This window comes from Erigeron canadensis, chromosome 6 (assembly GCF_010389155.1).
Source record: "Erigeron canadensis isolate Cc75 chromosome 6, C_canadensis_v1, whole genome shotgun sequence".
In the NCBI taxonomy this organism is placed as follows: Eukaryota; Viridiplantae; Streptophyta; class Magnoliopsida; order Asterales; family Asteraceae; genus Erigeron; species Erigeron canadensis.
Window position 1 is genome coordinate 12,199,224 of NC_057766.1, and position 7,106 is coordinate 12,206,329.

Genomic DNA, 7,106 nt, shown 5'->3' on the forward strand with positions numbered 1-7,106 from the left:
CTTTATTCCCAACCTTTGACTTAACCAAAAAGCTTTCCCATAGATAATGTGATTATCCAGGTAAAGAATGGTAAAGTAAAAAAGGCTTCCTCGTAATCATTGTAAAGTGTTGTAAGTACTATACATTGATATGCTTCAGTCTTCGATGAGGTAAAATCTTCTTTGGGCTCTGCTTTTGAGATGATTCTCTTTCTTCAGTCTTCAGTCTTCGATTTCAGAATAAGTGCTTTCAGTTTGGGCTGATCTGAACTGAAGTGAAGCTTAAGTGAACTTATTCTGAAGTGGTTTAGAATTCTGTACAAGTATATTTCACTGAACTTCAACTATTTCTGGACAAATTATACTTGATCGATTTTCGACCCAACAACTATGCTCCCACTAGCTTTGACATATACACATGACTAATCCTCACTTCAACAAAAGCCAAACTCTTTGACTTTCTCATCTAAGCAAAGATTCCATCTGCGAGACGCTTATTTTAACCCATAGATGGATTTCTCAAGCTTGCACACTCCATTAGGAAACTTTGCATTCACAAACCTTTTGGCCGACTCATGTAAACATGCTCAACTAACTTTCCATTTATGAAAGCAGTTTTGACATCCATCTGCCAAATTTCATAGTCATGAAATGCAACTATGGCTAGCATTATCCTAATAGATTTTATCTTAGCGACTAGTGAGAAGGTCTCATCATAGTCAATCCCTAGGGTTTGAGTAAAGCCCTTCGCCACCAGTCGTGCTTTAAATGTGCTTACATTACCATCCATGTCGATCTTCTTTTTGAAGATCCATTTACAACCAACTGTCTTCCGACCACGTTGTTGATCAACCAAGTTCCAAACTTTTTTTCATACATGGACTTGATATCACTGTCCATTGCCTCTTTATATTTGTCTGACTTTGGGCTCGCCATGGCTTCCTTATAGTTAGTCGGCTCATCCAAATTTACCAGTGTATTGTCACTGATAAACGTGTCTTCATCTACAGTTATATGGAAACCATAGAACTCAGTTGGCCTGCTAACTCTACTAGAACGCCTAAGGGGTAATGAAATGTCAATGGGTTCAACTGGAATCTCTTCCGCTGGTTAAACCCTAATGGTTTCAGAGGTTCCTTCATTGACTGAAAAACATGAAATTTGTTGGTTACCTGAAAAACATGAAATTTGAGAGGATCAACTATCGAAATAGTTGGTGAGTTTACAGTGTGTTTGACCAAAGTTTAGTCGTCATTGAGAATACACAATGACATGTAGTTATTTAAGACAAGACAGCCGGGAGCAAAATCCGACAATATATAATGACAGTCCAGACCTAAGTCCGACAATATGACTAATATGCCTCGCACAGGATTTCCCGTCTAAAGTGGGGTGCGGACCAGAACCATGACAGTCAGGAACAAAATCTGACAAGACAACCATTAGAATCTCATAATGGTAATAACTACATAAGGGGAACATTTTAGTCTGTCAAACACATAAACATTTAGTCAGCCGACAACATGGCAAGTCTAAGTCACATTTAACAAAATTTTATAAGACATGTATACACATTTTTAGACAGTCGTGAACATGGCAAACATAAGGCAAATGATTTAAGTAGCCAAATGGCATAGACAAAGACAAATCATTTATATAGTAGTCGTGACTGTACTACATGCTTTTCAGGCCCAAAGTAAAAAGGAAAAAAAAGGGGCGCCATAAACTCACCTTAGCGATCGAAGTGCTAAAAGGTACAATGTAGCTCGAGAAGATCAACAGTCAATTCTCCACGTTATCCAAAACCTATGATATGATTACCAATAATGAGGATCAAAACTCATGACGACAAGTATCCAATGTAGAACTACTTAGCTATAGACCCTAGAATGCCATAACCGAGAATGTGATTTAGCTTCCATTTATTTTAACTTTAGTTGGCAATGTCAATGACATTGCATTATAAAGTAGTCTAAAGTACCATTAGATATTCACCTCGTGGCGCGAGAATGGTACTTCGTGGCGCGAGTTTTACCTGGTCGAACACAAACTTGGTTTTTGACCATTTTCCGTAAACCATATCATTTTCTAAGCAAACCTTTTCGTTTCAACAAGTTTAAAACTGTTCAAAAGACCTGGAAAACGTCCATTTCGCCAACCATTTTACAAAACCAACACTTTCAAATTTTTAAAGACCTGATTCTATTATAACTTCATTAAATCAACAAAACCCAAAACCCATATCATATTCAAAGGCTTTTAATTCAATTAACTAAACTGAAACAAACCCTTAGCTTAAATTTAAATAAAATCAAAAGTTTGTAGAATGTAAGATACTTACCAATTTGATGTTCTTGAATAATAAGAAAATGACGATGATGATGATAATACCCAATTGATTATCCACTAAAAATATTACTCCCTTTTTAATTTCCCATAAGATTACAAATGATCCAGATTTTTGATTGAGAGAAATAGCTTTTATGTGTGTGTTTTGTGTATGTGGGTGTCGACCAAAGAACAAGAAAAAGAAAGGAAAGAAGCAAGGGGTGTAGGGGGTGTTTGGTGGTCTTTTTCTAACCACAAAGAAAGGGGGACGACCCAAGTGGCCATTTTTTTGATATTTTTAATACCCTTAATTTGGTAAAATGCTTACGAATATATACCGTATGATTAAAAGGTTATAATTTAAAGTAAAGGAATTTTCCTTCGTGTTATTTTAATTAACACAGGTCAATAAAGTTTCGTCAAAGTGAACTTTATAATATTAAGTCTAGACAGTCTAATTATTTGTACAAGACATAACCTTTAAATAATTATTTAAAGTTATTTTTAAGACTGGACATTCGTCTAGATAACTAATAGTCTACGTCATCAGGGTACTTCTAATTGAACTAAGTCAAAAGTCCAAATGTCTAATAATTTCCTCGTCTAAGGCCGTCTAAATTAGACGAGATTATGATAATGACTGAGCTTAAACGGGATTAACATTAACCCGATGTTAATAAATTACGAGTTGTCACAACAACAGAGCTGGTTTTAACATGAGACTTTCTTTTCCAGTTTTGCTTGGGAGGACCTTTACTCTTTTTCCCCTTTCCTTGACCAACGGCTACAACGGTAGTATTAGCAGGAGCGGGGGCATCACTCTTTCATGTCATTACTGTTTCAATTGTTCTCAGGAGGTTGTGCAATTAAGCCAATGTGGTCTCATTGTTGTTCAAATGATAGGTCAAGATGAACTGATCATAAAAACTTGGTAAGGAATTCAAGACTATGTCAATAGCCAACTCCTCATCAATATGCACATTTAGCCTCACAAGGTGATCCACGTATCATTGCATCCTTTGTACGTGGCATCTTTTCCATCTTGCTTGATATGAGGGACTTTACTATCTCGTACTTTTCTTAACGAGTTCGCTTATGACACTTTTCCATAAGGTCCTTGTTCATCTCGTACGGCCAGTAATCCTCATAAAAGTTTTGCAGTTCAGGAGTCATGGTAGCAACCATGATGCAAGCAACTTTTGTTGCATCAACGTAGTGTTTCTTATAAGCAGCTAATTCTTCAGGAGTGGCCTTCTCTTCGATAATTTCACCAAGTTCTTTGTTAAGGACATACTCCTTATCCTTGAAACGAAGAGCCATTTTGATGTTGCGCATCTAGTCATTGTAGTTGGTGTCATCTAATGTCACCTTTGAGCAGATGTTTAACAAAGAAAAGTTGTGGTTGGAGGAGAGGAACCAGGAGCATCCTTGAGGGTAGGCATTTCTAAAAGAAAGGTAGTTTGAGTTAGAAAGAAAAAATAACCCTTAATATAACAACTCAAAATTGAAATATCGAGGCTAAGATCCAACTATGAAATTCACAACTTAGAAAAGGGATGTCGTAATCTAATTGTATATTCCATACAGGTAGTTCTTTTGAGACTCATTGAAGCTATTCAATGGCATGTTTAATCTCAGATTACGCTTTTCCATTTGTGCCTGGGATACCGAGGATCACAAACAAGATGTGAATGAACCACACAAATGTGCTTGGTAACCTCAATGTCATTTATCATCTCAATTGATGTGCTGGTAAACCACACATGTTCCATCAATAATGACAATTTATGAGATACTCATTACAAGTTTACAAATCTTTATTAGTCTCTATTAGTGTGTTGTTAACCACACACGCTCCACTAATGCCTTATAAAGTGTAATGTGCAATTTCATGGGTTAACATACAATTTCACATTTTTCCTAAAGTAACTAAGATTGGGATTTAAATAAAAGGTTTAGTTACTTTTATTATCATTATACTTGTAATGAGAATTAATATAGTCTTATCAAACCTGTTCGGCTAATGACCCTCCACTAATCAAGGAAGCGGTTGGTGAGAGTGGACATCCATTCAACTGCCATTTTATAGGTAGTTTCCTTATACCCCCCCCCCCCCCCCGTTAGACTAGCTTCGTTAATGAGGCCTACTATTGATTTGACTGACTTTATTATTATACATATAGGAATAATTAAGCTTTTAGTTTTACATATAGTATAAGGTGTATTTTAAAAACTTTTCAAAATACTATGATTATTAAAACAATTAACTTAATCAGCTTGAGCAGCAAGTTACGAAACCTAAAACGAACTTTTAGTTTCCTAATCAATTCAACAATTATAGCAAATTCAATTGAAAACAAGCCCAAAGCTCTAATACCACTAATAGGTTTTAAGCATTACAAACTAACTTAAACTTTTAAGAGAGCATCCAACCTAAAACATGATCTATGTTTTCACAATTGAACCTATAACTATGAACACAAATTACGAATCCTAATACCTTGGTAAATCATCGAAAATTACTAAAGAAGAAAATAGGATTACATGATTTTTAGTTGTTATAGTAAACAACTAGAATTATCCCTCCGATTTCTTGGAAGCAAGCATCATAAACATCGTGCCTCTTATGGAATCACACCTGTTGACTCAAAAATTTTTTTTACTAAGTGTGGATGAACTATAGAAGAGTTCTTCCAGGAGGCAAATACTTAAGTAAAGAATATGCTAAAAGAATGAATCCATATGGCCCTATTTATAGCCTTGGATATCCTCCATGGTTTTTCTATCCCAACGATGTGGGACAAATTTCTCAAAAGAAGTTTTCTTCTTCTTTATCACTCCTACTTATTTTGAGTCTCGAGGGCAACCCAAAAGGACTATGCTACTATCCATTATAATTATGGCTTAGACACCTAATCCAACATAAACAAAGTTTGACTCAAACGAATTTGTCCCATACAAACTTGGTTTGCATGATACGAACTACAAAAACTCATACAAGGCTTAAAGATGAAACATACCTAAAGAGTGTGAAACGAACTTCGATTTGGTGGAACGAACTTGGACAGGATGGTCGTGTGACACAATTCTTAAGATGAAGTCAATTTCTAATTTATTTATTTTTAGTGATTAAAGATATAGATTTATTCCTTACTATTAGACTCCTTAAATGTATGGAAACATTATATCAAGATTTTAGACCCAAATTCATACAAAAGTTAGGTGACCCATCTACATAAAAAACATTAAAAAAAAGTCCATATAAATACTAAATGTTAACTTTTTGTTATTTGGTTTCAACCAAAATTTGAGATAAGTTACAACATATGTATACAAACATTTTAGACGTAAAAAGATTGGAACTTGACGATGTGATGTGATTAATTTAATAAAACCGAAAACTTATAATAAGAACAAAAATTGGGTTTTTGACAATATACTTTTAATATGTAAAATAAACGTTTTGATGATGATAACTAGCATAAATTCATGATTATAAAACAAAATCTAACAACGAAAAGCTTTAATTGTGAAGAATTTGATGTGTGTGTTTTGATGGTGAAACTAGTGTGTGTGTGAAAATATTTTAGAGATGAAGGTGATGAATGGGGTTTAGAGAGAAGAAGAGTATTTATATGAGAGGATAGAAAGAGGAATTTGGCAAAATTAGTCCCTCCACACTACAAAATTACAACGTTCATCCTTTTTCTCCTAACGACATTTATAAAAGCATTACAACTATACATTATGATTGTTTATAAAGGCATCAAGAATCAAGTTCCAAATTTTATAAAAGCATTACAACTATACATTAAGTTTGTCAAGAATCAAGGATTTCCCAAATTTTACTTCAATTAATTTAGATTGTCATAAAAGGACGTCAAGTTTAAGTCACGAGTTTTACATATTGCTATCTTCATTGCCGGAAGAGAAAGCAAATGAAAAGAAAATAATAAAAAGTGGGTTCTTGAGATTTTTTTTAAAAAGAAAAGAAATGAAGAGAGAGGAATGAGATGGATTGTTTCAATACAATTTGTCTAGGATAGTTTCTGCCCAATATTGGGATGATTGCAAAGGAAGACATATAGATATTCAACTAAATTACTAATTTACCCTCTCTATCTTTATATAATATAATTAATTATCCTCCAAAGTTCACTTTTTTTCTTCTGGCGGCAGTGGTTTTTTTCTTTCCCTCCAAAATTTCTCACCTCATAAATAAAATTTAATTAACTACTTTCATGCTTCCTTTCCGGATTTTTTTTTTAATCAAGCTATAGCTACCTAATTATTTTTTTATACTTCTGGCTTTATTGTTTGGTGCATTTGAAGCAACTGAATCAAGTGCAACGAAGTATAAAAGTATCTTCATAATCCTATTTACACTTTGTCATTTAGGAATCTTTAATAGTGCAGGTGAAATATCAATAGCACAAGTGATATTTTTAGTTTTATGTTAATCTTATGGACTATGGTGTTAGAAACAAGTGTATCTATTTTATTGATGGTTTTATATTGATTTTGAGATCAAGTTTGAAATGCAGGGACAAAAATCGATGGATTGTTCATTAGTATTAAAGAGTTTATATTGTAATATTGTTGATGATTAAAAGGATATAATTGTCAAATTGTTATTTATCATTTTTTTTCTTTTCAACTCAAAAACATAAAAATGATATATTTTCACTTTATTTTTTTTATTTATATAAAACCCAAAATATATAATATCATTCATCTCAATTTCTTTCTTCTATCTTCGTTTCATTTCTCTTGCTTTCTTTTAAAAAAAAACACAACAC